This window comes from Lagenorhynchus albirostris, chromosome 1 (genome assembly GCF_949774975.1).
Source record: "Lagenorhynchus albirostris chromosome 1, mLagAlb1.1, whole genome shotgun sequence".
Lineage (NCBI taxonomy): Eukaryota > Metazoa > Chordata > Mammalia > Artiodactyla > Delphinidae > Lagenorhynchus > Lagenorhynchus albirostris.
The window spans coordinates 85,212,233-85,225,260 of NC_083095.1; the positions used below are offsets into that span (position 1 = coordinate 85,212,233).

Here is a 13,028-nt window from a genome sequence, read left to right on the forward strand (position 1 = left end):
CCCTCCCTTCGTTCCTTGAAATAGAATTTATTGTGGCTCTGATTATGTACACGTGAGATGTTCTTGCCAGGTGGGCCGGGCTCACATGGCTTGTATAATACATACATCTGCGGGGCCTGCTCTCTGTGGTTGGGAAACGCCCACACTGGCAGTTCAGTCCACCTTCCAAGTTCTCAGCTTCATGGGGTCCTTGGCCACCTTTTTCTCAGAGCAGTTGGCCTCCATCTCCCGCTGATGCTCCTCTCACTTCTTCCAGCTTAGCTCGGTCTTCGCCTGTTGGCTCTCAGTCTTGGCTGGGCACCAGCCTCCTCTCATGTGCTGATAGGGCAGCGAAGGGGTCGCCTTTGTCATTAAGCTCCGGTCCATCCCAGTTATACTTGCTGGCCAGCTGTGTGTCCTCAGGGGACAGCTCTGGGAGATTTGGCTCCTGCCATCCCTGCTCCCACGAGCCCCTCAGCTTCCCAGCTGCTCCAGTCTGACTCCGGGGCTTTGTGGCCGGGGTTGCTGCTCTGCCCAGCCCAGCTGTCTTGGCCCCCAGAAGTCCTGGTGGGCTGACACAAATTTGGCCTCCTGCTCCAAGCAGCCCCAGTCTTCGTCCTCCCATCTGTTGGCAGCACTGCTGTCCTCTTCTGTGTCCTTGCCCTCTTGTGTCTCCCAGTGGCCTTAGGTCATGGGTATGGCAGGGACAGGGGTGAGGGCTGGGGAAGGAAGTCCCTCGGGCATGGATCTCTGGGGGATGTTGGTCTCGGCTGGAGCAGCTGTGGGGTGTGCATGGATTAGCATAGAGTTGAGGAAGGAGACCCCTGTCATGGCCCAGCCTGTGCAGCTGGCTGCATGAGAAGTCCACTTTGGCCAGCTGTGTAGGGCCCTCTGACACAGACTCCAGTTTGGACAGGCAGCTTCGAATGGCCTTGAAGGCCTCATCCTGCACAGATGTCTCAGAATCCACAGTGAGGCTGTAAGAGTCAGGCAGGATCTTGTGGGCTTAATCGTTCATCGAGTAGAGGTGGTGGGTGGCAGTGAAGCCCAAAACACCCGTGACCTGGGATGGTGCAAAACGGTCCTTAGTGGCCCAGCTAAAGGCGGAGGTGAGGACCCTGTTTCTGGTGCTGGTACTGAAGTAGAAGCTGATTTTGCCCAGGCAAATGGTGGTATTGCACCGAATGGGGCCCTGTTCGTCCTTGGCCTGCAGCTGTGTGAAGAGCTTCATCAGCTCCACGGTGAGGTTGGCCTCATTTAGCTTTGGGGCCAGGAGCAGCATGGACTTGACCATCTGCTCCTGGGGGTCATGGAGAGCCTACTCCTATAGGGTCACCACGTATAAGTATTGTAACCAGGGAGCAGCAAATGTGCTAGGTGTCTTATTTCAGGACTGTTGTTCTTTACAGTAAAAGTGATTTGTCAAATGTATAATTAAATGCAATTTAACCTTTATACTTTTATGAAATTTTTCACATTCACTTTTTTTTTGAGAAGTCTTCATCAGGGAGTTCCCTGGTGGCCTAGTGGTTAGGATTCCACACTTTCACTGCCATGGCCTGGCAGTGAATCCCTGGTTAGGGAACTGAGATCCTGCAAGCTGTGTGGCATGGCCAAAAAAAGAAAAGTCTCGGGCTTCCCTGGTGGCGCAGTGGTTGAGAGTCCGTCTGCCGCTGCAGGGGACACGGGTTCGTGCCCTGGTCCGGGAGGATCCCACATGCTGCGGAGCAGCTGGGCCTGTGAGCCATGGCCGCTGAGCCTGTGCGTCCGGAGCCTGTGCTCTGCAACGGGAGAGGCCACAACAGTGAGAGGCCTGCGTACCGCAAAAAAAAAAAAAAAAAAAAGAAAAAGAAAGAAAAGTCTTCATCCTAAACGGTTGATTTAGGAAATATGAACATTATATTACATAATTCTACATACTTCCCAGTGCTGTCCTTGTTCTTGTTCAATATTGTGTAGTTATATTTGTATATCTGTTAATTTTTTTCCTTTTTGGCTCTCTCCAGTGCATTTAAAGTGAAATAACTTAGATGTGACTTTTAAGGAATATATTCATTATATAAACCTAGTTGAGTTTATATAATAGCATTATTACATATATTTTATTAATAAAGTTACTAGATTTGCCTGCCTCCCAAGCACTTAAACTCTAAATGGAGAAAAAAAATAGACAAACATAGAATGCTTTATCAGTGGGATTTTGGGTCTCTACTTAATAGAAATTGGCTTTCATTATATACTTGATAACCTAAGGCAGCTCCTTTTACACAGTTAAAAGTCTGAAAACACTTGAATTTTACTAGGTGTGTCAGGAAGAAACTTTACATGGGCTTCTGCTTCTTAGAAATTTTCAGTATTTTAATTTATTGAGTACCTACTTTGTATAGAACCCTGTGTCAGTTGTTCTGAAGGATACTGAGACTGAATTTCTGCCCCCCAGGTGTTTACTAGCTATAGGATGGGCCATGACCCAAGGCACTGTATGGTATGTCCAGTGAGTATTGAGGAATCTTCACTGGAGAAAAAATGAAATTACCAGCAGTTGAATAGTCTGGGTAAACTTGATGGAGAAGCTGTGATCTGAGCTGGACCTTGAAAGATGAATGGGATTTTTCTTTGTGCTAAGCACAGTGCACATAGCACTTTATGTGATTTTTTTTTTTTCCATTTAGTCTTTCCAGCAACCCTATGAAACAGGTGTAGTTTCCATTCCAGTTACAGAAATGAAGAAACTGTAGATTAGAGTGTATGTTTTCAATGATTCCATATATATGTATGAAAATCATTAAAAAAGAAAAGTCTGGAAGGATACACACCCAATTTAAATATTGGTTACCTCTGGGGAGGGGCACTGAGATTTTGGAGGTGGAGGTCAAAAGGAGGCTTTAGAATTTTGGGTTGTCATTTAAAGGAGATGTATTACAAAAGAAATAAGTATTAAAAGGAAAAATAAGAAACATTTTGGAATTAAAGTAACAGGAAAGGAAATCTCAGGAACTAAAGCTTTTAGAAAAGAATAGAGATCTACTTGCAAAATAGTGGGAGTCAGATTTTGACTGGCTCACTGAATCAAAAAATACAGGCATTTATTGGGACAAAACATTTGATCACCAAAGTTATTGAGTTTACATTAGTTTGTCATGGTGGAAAACAGCAGTTTTTTAACATGATTGTTATATCCACAAAGGTCATAACACTTTTTGGTGCCTTTTAAAAAAAATTTTTTTTACTGAAGCATAGTTGATTTACAGCACTGTGCCAATCCCTGCTGTACAGCAAAGTGACTCAGTTATGCACATAGAGACATACTTTTTAATATTATTTTCCATTATGGTTTATCACAGGATATTGAATATAGTTCCCTGTGTTATACATTAGGACCTTGTTTATTCTAAATGTAGTAGTTTGCATCTACCAACCCCAAACTCCCAGTCCACCCCTCCCCCCAACCTCGGCAACCACAGGTCTGTTCTCTGTGTCTATGAGTCTGTTTCTGTTTTGTAGATAGGTTCATTTGTGCCATATTTTAGATTCCACATATAATTGATATCATATAGTATTTGTCTTTCTCTTTCTGACTGACTTCACTTACTATGATAATCTCTAGTTGCATCCATGTTGCTGCAAATGGCATTATTTTGTTCTTTTTTATGGCTGAGTAGTATTCCAATGTATATATATTTACCACGTCGTCTTTATGCAGTCAATGGATATTTAGGTTGTTTCCATGTCTTGGCTATTGTGAACAGTACTGCTATGAACATCAGGCTACATGTATCTTTTTTAAAAATAAAATTATTTTAATTTTGGCTGCGTTGGGTCTTTGTTGCTGTACGCAGGCTTTCTCTAGTTGCAGCCAGCGGGAGCTACTCTTCATTGCGGTGCATGGACTTCTCATTGTGGTGGCTTCTCTTGTTGCAGAACACGGACTCTAGGTGCACGGGCTTCAGTAGTTGTGGCTCACAGACTCTAGAGCGCAGGCTCAGTAGTTGTGGTACACAGGCTTAGTTGCTCCTTGGCATGTGGGATCTTCCCAGAACAGGGATCGAACCCATGTCCCCTGCATTGGCAGGCTGATTCTTAACCACTGTGCCACCAGGGAAGTCCCTATCTTTTTGAATTATAGTTTTGTCTGGGTATATTCCCAGGAGTGGGATTGCTGGATCATATGGTAATTCTATTTTTAGTTTTCTGAGGAACCTCCATACTGTTTTCCATAGTGGCTGTACCAACTTACACTCCCACCCACAGTGTAGGAGGGTTCCCTTTTCTCCACACCCTCTCCAGCATTTGTTATTTGTAGACATTTTAATGATGGCCCCTCTGACTGGTGTGAGGTGATACCTCATTGTAGTTGTGATTTGCATTTCTCTAATAATTAATGATGTTGAGCAGCTTTTCATGTGCTTACTGGCCATTTGTATGTCTTCTTTGGAGAAATGTCTATTACCTTCTGTCCATTTTTTGATTGGGTTGTTTTTTTGTTGCATAACATTTTTTTGGATACCAGTATTTTAAAAGTTAGGGAAAAAGTTTAGTTAGGGAGTCCAAGCTTACAGAAAGTGCTCAAGATTTCATTTATTTTGGGGATCAGAATTACAGAGAGTGACTCATTTTTTAAAAAATTTATTTTTATTTATTTATTTATTTATGTTTGGCTATGTTGGGTATTCATTGCTGTGTGCAGGCTTTCTCTAGTTGCGGCGAGTGGGGGCTACTCTTCCTTGCAGTGCGCGGGCTTCTCATTGCGGTGGCTTGTCTTGTTGTGGAGAATGGGCTCTGAGCACGTGGGCTTCAGTAGTTGTGGCACACGGGCTCAGTAATTGTGGTGCACGGGCTCAGTTGCTCCGTGGCATGTGGGATCTTCCCGGACCAAGCCTCGAACCCGTGTCCCCTGCATTGGCAGGCGGATTCTTAACCACTGTGCCTCCAGGGAAGCCCTTATTTTTAAATTTATCTCAAGATACAAAGTATTTTCTTTCTCCCTATCTATGAGATGTGACATTTATTCATAATGGTGGCAAGGCAGTGTCAGTTTTGCTTTCTCAGTGCTTTGTTCAAAGTCACATGGCTAACAAGTGGTGCAGGCGGAATTTGAACCCAGATAATCTGGCTTCGAAGTTCTAGATCTCAGCTATCTTGCTACTAAAAATGGGGAGATAGGAATTCCAAAGGGAGAAGCAGAGTTTACAGAGGAAGATCAGTATAAATTATGTTCAGGTGTAGTAGTAAACCATTGTGATTGAAGGGCAGGATATTTGGCAGGCAATGATGGGAGCTAAAAGATTAAGGGATTCTTTGGGACCACAATGTGGATTATTTTGAAAATCAGGGCAATTAATTGGCCCAAGGATGGATGGAAAGGATTCATTCATCTTACAAACATTGTATTAAAACAGAATTTCAGATACAGAAAGGATCATTCTTTGAGATAAGAAGGAGTGAACTGGTAGCACTGTGATTTATCCATCCTTTACAAAGGTTATTTCGCATCAGCTGATCGTTATACCAGATTCTTTTCAAAGGAGGGAATAAAGTTGTATCTTAGCAGTTCTACTCAAATTTTACCTGGGATGCTTCCTTGAAAATGTTACCATCACTTTTTATTGTGGTAAATATACATAACATAAAATTTACCAATTTAACCATTTTTAATTGTATAGCTCAGTGGCATTAAGTACATTTACTTTGTTGTGCATCACTACAATCTGTTTCCAGAACTTTTTCTTTTTTTTAAAAAATAAATTATTTTATATATTATTTTTGGCTGCATTGGGTCTTTGTTGCTGCATTTGGGCTTTCTCAAGTTGCAGCGAGCGGGGGCTGCTCTGTTGAGGTGTGCCGGCTTCTCATTGCGGTGGCTTCTCTTGTTGCGGAGCACAGGCTCTACGCACGTGGGCTTCAGTAGTTGTGGCTCATGGGCTCTAGAGTGCAGGCTCAGTAGTTGTGGCGCACGGGCTTAGTTGCTCCACGGCATGTGGGATCTTCCTGGACCAGGGATCGAACCTGTGTCCCCTGCATTGGCAGGTGGATTCTTAACCACTGCGCCACCAGGGAAGCCCTAGAACTTTTTCTTTCATTTTAAAATTTATTTATTTTTGGCTGCGTTGGGTCTTTGTTGCTGCGCATGGTTCTTCTCTAATTGCGGCAGGCGGGGGCTACTCTTCGTTGTGGTGCGCGTGCTTCTCATTGCGGTGGCTTCTCTTGTTGCGGAGCACGGGTTCTAGGTGCGCGGGCTTAAGTAGTTATGACACACAGGCTCAGTTGTTGTGACTCACGGGCTCTAGAGCGCAAGCTCAGTAGTCGTGACGCATGGGCTTAGTTGCTCCGTGGCATGTGGGATCTTCCCAGACCAGGGATTGAACCTGTGTCTCCTGCATTGGCAGGATTCTTAACCACTGTGCCACCAGGGAAGCCCCAGAACTTTTTCTGCCCAAATTGAAACTTGTACCCATTAAACTCTAAGCACCCATTCCCTCCTCCTCGAGTCCCTGGCAATCACCATTCTGCTTTCTGTATTTATGAATTTGACTTCTCAAGGTACCTCATATAACTGGAATCATACAAAATATTTGTTCTTTTGTGTCTGGGTTGTTTCACTTAGCATGATGTTTTTATGTTTTATTCATATTGTAACGTGTTTGAATTTCCTTTTTTAGGGCTGAGTAGCATTCCATTGTTTGTATATACCACATTTTGTTTATCTGTTTGTCAATGGACATTTGGGTTGTTTCCACCTTTTGGCTGTTGTGAATAAGGCTGTTATGAACATTGGAGTAGAAGTTCTATTTGAGCCCCTGCTTTTAATTCTTTTAGGTATATACCTAGAATTGGAATTGCTCGATCATTTGATAATTCTGTGTTTAACTTTTTGAGAATTCACCTAACTGTTTTCCACAGTGCACCAATTTATATTCCTACCAGCAATGCCCAAGGGTTCTAATTTCTCCACTTTCTTCCCAACACTTATTCTTTTCTTTTTTTTTAATTATACCCATCCTAATGGACATGACGTGGTATCTCATTGTGGTTTTAGTTTGCATTATCCTAATGGCTAGTGACGTGGAGAACGTTTTCATGTGCTTGTTGGCAATCTGTATATGTTCTTTGGAGAAATGTCTCTTCAAGTCCTTCCTCTATTTTTTGAATTGGATTGTTTGTACCACCACTTTTTTTTTTTTTTTTTTTAGCAGTACGCGGGCCTCTCACTGCTGTGGCCTCTCCCGTTGCGGAGCACAGGCTCCGGATGCGCAGGCTCAGCGGCCATGGCTCATGGGTCCAGCTGCTCCACGGCATGTGGGATCTTCCCAGACTGGGGCACAAACCCATGTCCCCTGCATCGGCAGGCGGACTCTCAACCACTGCGCCACCAGGGAAGCCCTGTACCACCACTTTTTAAATCTAGTTAAGTCTCTCAGTTGTCTTTTGGCTTGAACCAAAGGCTCTTGATAATCCATAGCTACCACTTATTTAATTTATAATATTTTGATGCAAATTGTGATAGGAAGGGTCTTGTTATTAGGAGATTGATATTAACTATTAAGTTAAAATGTGAAAAACCACTTAGTTGGGGATGACTGGCTCAGATTGTTCACGTAGATATATTTTTCCTATGATACGACCACCAATATAAATTATCCACATGTTGCATAATCTCCATTAGGAAGGTGGAAGTCATCATTGTACTTCTGTTTCTTGGTTTTTCTGCAGCTAGGAACTATTCCTATTTTGATTTCTAGTTTTGACTAGGGGTATTGTTAATAATGGTCACCTTGCATTTAATCTTTGGCCTCTATCCAGTTTCTCTAGCTCATTGCTGCAAATGAATTTTAATGTTATGCTATGAATTTTTTAATGTTAATGTTATGCTCGCTTCAGCAGTCCTGTAACCTCATGGTCACGCCAAACAAATATTTTTCATTGTTGTTCACCTGATAAAAAGATGAGTAGATGGGAATTCCTTGGTGGTCCAGTGGTTACTACTTTGCGCTGTCCCTGCCAGGTCTTGGGTTTAATCCCTGGTCAAGGAACTAAGATCATGCAAGCTGTGTGTCACGGCCAAAAAAATAAAAAGATGAGTAGAGTCAGTAATGCTTTTGCATAGATAGAATATTGAAGTGTTAATTTTTCTCTAAAAGAAATCTACCACAGGTATCTTTAGATACGTGAAAACTCAAAGCAGTGAACACTACAAGGAAAGCACTAAATACAGTGTTAAGAGGTAATTTTAAAACCTAAGGACAGGGGTTCCCTGGCGGCGCAGTGGTTTAGAGTCCGCCTGCCGATGCAGGGGACACAGGTTCGTGCCCCAGTCCGGGAGGATCCCACATGCCGCGGAGCAGCTGGGCCCATGAGCCATGGCCGCTGAGCCTGCACGTCCGGAGCCTGTGCTCCGCAACGGGAGAGGCCACAACAGTGAGAGGCCCGCGTACCGCAAAAAAACCCACAAAAAACCCCCTAAGGACAGAGTTTTCTTAAGCGTTGCTAAAGAGGTCTGTTACTCTGAGTAATTATATGCCTCCTGAGGAAGTATGCAGTGACATTTGGTATCACTCTTCGGAATTAGCTAGAAAGAGTTTGTATGTTCAATGTATCATTCCTGCTGGCTTCCTGAAAGTATTGGTTTAAGTGACAGGTAGAATCTATGTTAGCTTAGCTTACACACTTCAAAATGGAAATCTAGATGACAAGGAGGTAAGCTCCTTAAAGGACTTTGTCTTTTTTACTTTTGTATGCTCTAGTAGGCACTTAGGAAGCATTTGTGGAATGAAAACACGTGAGTGGACAATTGCTTTCAAACATTTACTGAATAAAGTGAAATGACTTGTTCATTTTTGTAACCCCTTTGCTAGGCATTTAATTTGTCACTTACTCTGTTCTCCTAAATCACTTAAACATTTTTCTAAATTCCAAAAATTTGTTGACATCTTTTGTTATTTGTCCTTTTTTTTATTCCTTTAGTCTTTTTTTTTTTTTCTCCTCTCTCGGCCACTGTTCTTCCTTTAGTCTTCATTGTCATCTTTTTCTTTTAAAAAATGATTTTACTGTTGTTTTAGAGTTGGTTAGGGAGAGAATCACATATGACTAGTCCACTACCCACCTATTCACATTTATTCAGTTAATCTTATTTTATTTATTTTTTTATTTAGGCTGTGTTGGGTCTTCGTTGCTGCGTGCGGGCTTTCTTTAGTTGTGGCGAGCCGGGGCTACTCTTCATTGCGGTGTGCGGGCTTCTCATTGCGGTGGCTTCTCTTGTTGTGGAGCACGAGGTCTAGGTGCATGGTCTTCAGTAGTTGCAGCTCTTGGGCTCTAGAGTGCAGGCTCAGTAGTTGTGGCTCACGGGCCTAGTTGCTCTGCAGCATGTGGTATCTTCCCAGACCAGGGCTCGAACCCATGTCCCCTGCATTGGCAGGCGATTCTTAACCACTGCGCCACCAGGGAAGTCCCTATTCAGTTAATTTTATTAAAATTTTTTTTAAAAAAAATATTTATTAATTTGGCTGAGCCAGGTCTTAGTTCCAGCATGCAGGATCTTCACTGCTGCATGCAGGATCTTTAGTTGCGGCATGTGGGATCTAGTTCCCTGACTGGGGATTGAACCCAGGCCCCCTGCACTGGGAGCACAGAGTCTTAACCGCTGGGCCACCAGGGAAGTCTCTATTTAGTTAATTTTAATATAAGCATTTCCCCAGTTAACCAACATCCTTCTAAATGACTGCTTGATATGTCATTGAGAGAACATACCTTAAACTTTTTCTAACCCCTGTTGTTGGAAACTTGGATGTTGCTATTACTGTTTAAATAAACCATGATAAAAATTTTGGTGCATTAAACTTTTTCTAAATTTCAGGTTATTTCCTTAGAAGCAATACTTAGATATATCTTCTGATATAGGCTATGAACATTTAAAAGCTATTGATTATAAAAGTTATACATGTTCATTGTAGAACATTTGAAGAATATAGAAATATTATATAGAAGATAATTAAAGTTAGCTATAATCTTACAATCTGTGATAACCAGTCCTTAAACATCTTGGTGAATTCCTTTCTAGAGGTATAATATCTATCTATCTATCCGTGTATCTTATGCATTTTAAAAACTAGTTGGGATGTGTACTAGGTCTCTTTCCAAAGAGATTGTACTGTTTTATATTTCCATGGGCAAAGTATGTGAATTCATTGCACACTTGATAGGATTAGGGATGCATTCATTCATCATTCATTCAATAAATAAATATTAATTTAGAGTGAAACTCTTGTCTCCATACCTACAATTAACCTCCTTCGATTTTTTCTTGAATTCAGTTACGATATCGAACCCACTAGTCCTCTAGAATTATACCTTGTGACCATCTGTCTCCACATTGCTACATCTATTGGTCATCCCTCATTTCACATAATCTGTCAGCAACTTTGCCACAGTTGATTACCTCCTTGTTCTTGAAACCATTTTTCCGTTTGCTTCCAGGACATCACATTCTCCTAGTTCTCCTATATCATGGTCTCCTAATCTCCCTTCCTCTCAATGGTAGAATGTTCCAGGCTCACACCTTGGTCATTACCTTTTAAAAAGAAATCTTTGTGGGAGTTCCCTGGTGGCAGAGTAGTTAGGATTCTGGGCTTTCAGGGCTTTTACTGTCGTGGCCCGGGTTCAATCCCTGGTTGGGGAACCAAGATCCTGCAAGCTGTGCGGTGTGGCCAAAACAACAAAAAAACTTTTATTTCCTTGGCTCATTTAGTCTCGTACACTGTTGACTTCCAAATTTATACCTCTAGCTTTGGCCTTTTCTCTGAAATCTGTACTCATATTTGGTTATCTACACAATATCTCCAGTTGGATATCTAATAGGATTTCAAATTTGACCTGTCCAAAACTGAGCTGTGATCTCCTACTGCCCCTAAACCTCCAACTTCTCACCCAGCCCCTGGGAGTGAGCAGTGGTATAGTGGTCATGTTGTGGTTGCCTTGCTTTGGCTTACTTAATTGCCTGTGTCAGTAGCTACAGAAGTGGCTCAGAATCAGTACAGTTAAGGCCTTGTGTTTTGACATACTCAGTAGAGGTGTGTGGAGATACTTAGGGCCCATGGTGGATATTAAGTGATCTTCTTCCTCCTCCCCCATTACCTTAGTGATTTCATTTTCTATTATTGTTCCTCTCTATCACTTCTCTTTAGCCCTAATATCTTCTTGCTATCCCTCTATCCCTCAAACACCCTGGGAAAGCTCCCATCTGAGGGCCTTTTCCTGTAATATTCTTCTCCCAGGTACAACTTATTCCCTCAACTCTTTTAAGTCTTATGTAAATGCCACCTTTTCAGTGAGGCCTTAACCACACTATCAAAACTTGTAACCCTTCCCTACTAGTCTCTTTCCTGCATTATTTCCATAGCACTTAGTCATCATATAACATGTTACATGTTTTACTTATTTAATTTTTCTCTTCTCCCTACCCCCAGACTAGAATCCTATATAAGCTTCAGGGAGACACTGATTTTTATCTGTTTTGTTCACTGCTGTATCCTCTAGCATCTAGAAGAGTGCCTGAAATGTGGTAGGGGTGATTTTGAGTGTTAAGAACATATTATAATGTTATTTAAAAAGCAAATGCAGCAATACCTTGCGTTCTTCCTTTCTAACCTGGATCTGGCGGAATGGCTCCTGCAAAGAAGGGTGGTAAGAAGAAGGACCATTCTGCCATCAGTGAGGTGGTGTCCAGAGAATAAAATATGTCATCGCCATTCACAAGCGCATACGTGGAGTGAGCTTCAAAAAGAGTGCCCTGGGAATTACCTGGAGTGGTTAAGACTCTGCTTCTACTGCAGGGGGCATGGGTTCGATCCCACATGCCACCCAGCACACCAAAAAAAAAAAAAGAAGAGTGCCCGGCCGGCACTCAGAGAGATCCAGAAATTTTCCATGAAAGAGATGGGAACTCTAGATGTGTGCATTGACACCAGGCTCACCACACTATGTGGGCCAAAGGAATAAGGAATGTTGCATACTATATCCATGTGTGTTTGTCCAGAAAATGTATTGAGGGTGAAGATTCATCATACAAGCTCTATACATTGGTTACCTGTGTACCTGTCACTACTTTAAAAAATCTACAGTCAATGTGGATGAGAACTAACTGCTGGTTGTCAAATAATGTTACAAAACAACAACAAAAAGTTAATGGCAATCTTAGAACATGAATAGAAATATATCTAGAATGGTAATTCTTAATTTGGGGGGCCCAAGGACAGCTTTAAAAATTTAATAAAAGTTATATGGATTGCCTCATTCTAAAAAAAATTAATAGGTCTGAATTGAACTTCCTAAATTGCTAGTAATGTTGAACATTTTCAGTGGTTTTAAGTAATAGCTCACTTTTTTCTTTAGTAAATTTCTTGATTTTTCCATTTATTTATCAAGTTATATATTTATAGGTATATGTGTAGTTAATATATGTACATGTTATTTTATTTTCTATGTTGTTTGTCTTAGTTTACAGAACTTTAAAATTTTTATGCAGTCAAACCTGTGTTTTCATTGTGTTTGTTTCTAAGCTTAGAAAATTATCCCATCTTCTTCTCCTCCTCCTTCCTGCCCAGAGATTTGATAAATATCACTTTTGTTTTGTTCTGGCTTCTTCCTAAAAGAATGAAAGGGTGTGTAGAGACCATAGAGTTTAGGAAATCATAGGCATATGGTTGGTAACTTAGGGCATGGGAGTGGAAGAGATTGTTCAGGAAGTGTGTTTAGCTGAATAGAGAAAAGGAGAGGGGGAGCTCTGCAGAGGATCAACACGTAGGTAATTTGCAAAAGATGAGAGTTAAGTAAATAAAGGAGACTAAGAAGGAAGTCAGTGGTAGGAGAATGAGAGAGGGACATAGTAGAGCCCAGGGGTGAAGCCAGGTTTTAGGAAGGGCAAAATGGTCAGCAGTGTCAAATACCTTAGGACAAAGGCCAAAAACTTAAGGATAAGAACTGAAGAGTGGTAATTGAGTTTGGCCACTAGGAATTCATTGGTGACCTTTAACAAGGAACGTTTTAGTGGAGAGATG

At 41.8% G+C, this 13,028-nt stretch overlaps 2 pseudogenes; one reads left to right on the forward strand and one right to left on the reverse strand.

The window, feature by feature from the left end:
- Nucleotides 1-153: 153 nt before the first annotated feature.
- LOC132528353 (N-terminal kinase-like protein) lies at nucleotides 154-10,365 on the reverse strand (annotated as a pseudogene).
- A 1,268-nt stretch (nucleotides 10,366-11,633) lies between these two features.
- On the forward strand, nucleotides 11,634-12,176 carry LOC132528369 (large ribosomal subunit protein eL31-like; annotated as a pseudogene).
- Nucleotides 12,177-13,028: the final 852 nt, after the last annotated feature.